This window comes from Colobus angolensis, unplaced genomic scaffold, assembly GCF_000951035.1.
Source record: "Colobus angolensis palliatus isolate OR3802 unplaced genomic scaffold, Cang.pa_1.0 Scaffold10, whole genome shotgun sequence".
NCBI classification, from domain to species: domain Eukaryota; kingdom Metazoa; phylum Chordata; class Mammalia; order Primates; family Cercopithecidae; genus Colobus; species Colobus angolensis.
In genome coordinates, this window is record NW_012110919.1 from 20,638,796 (window position 1) to 20,639,900 (window position 1,105).

The following is a 1,105-nucleotide window of genomic DNA, read 5'->3' on the forward strand; positions in this document are numbered from 1 at the left end:
GGAGGCTTGGATGAGTTTCGTCCCCTGGAAAGTTTGCGTTTCTGACGCCCTAACTCTCGAGCCTCCGTTGCAGTAATTGCCACGGCAGCGACGATATTAGGCACGGCCACCCCTTTTCTTCCGTTACTTATTGATGCCTCCTTCTGGGTTTTTCTTCGCATCAGCCCTTGATGACATAGCGTGGTCCCCCTTTTGCATGGGGGGAACCCGAAGCCCCGAGCGGCAGTGAGTGGGTCGGGGGCGCACCGGCAGAGCGCGGGCTCCCGCACCGCCCCAGCTCGCATACTGCACGTGGACGTCTGCGCCGCCCCCACCGAGTGAGGCTCAGGCACCCGAAGCGTATGGAGTTGTTTTGAGGCTGTCCTCGCGTTATCTACTTCGCAGCGGGCAGGGGACCAGTGTCCCTGCACCTGTGACTGTGAAACTTTTTTTTTTTTTTAACCCCGTGTTTAAGTTCAGGAAGAACTCAGGGCTCACCTGAACTGGGTGTGCCTGGATTTCAAGTTCTATTCAGGTGGGCTGTGACCTTGGCACTGGTCCATGTCCTCACAAATGGTTTTCTGGTAGCACCTGGACGTCTTTCCTCCTTTCTTCTCTGCCAGGAGTAAATAGATCAGCTTTCATTCTCTAGGGAGGAAAAAGATGTAGTTTACAGATGTTAGTTGAGGTCACAGTCATGAAACTTTCTCAGTTTTCATCTCCCACCACCAGCATGTATTTAAAATGTGTGTTTTGACCGGCTAGGAAAGTGGTTTACATAGTTTGTTGCTTTGAATGACCCTGAATGACACATAATTAATTCACCAGTCAAGTTGTAAGCATTCAAAGCATTTAGGTTTATTTCTGTTAATCCTTCTTGGAGTTGTAAGAAAACGTGGGTGACGTGACAACCTCCTTTTGAGGTCACAATCCTTTTCATTAGGTATAATTTTTATATCTTCAGAATGGTTTGGAAAGAAATGGTCTCTTCTGAAAGCTGATGGATTCAGTAAAGTTTTTAAAATAAAAGGCATCCAGTCTAAGTTCTGTAGACTCATGAAATATGGAAAAGAAAAGCAAGAATCCTTCACTAAAAGACAGCCCCTCCCACCAGCAAAGGAGTGGG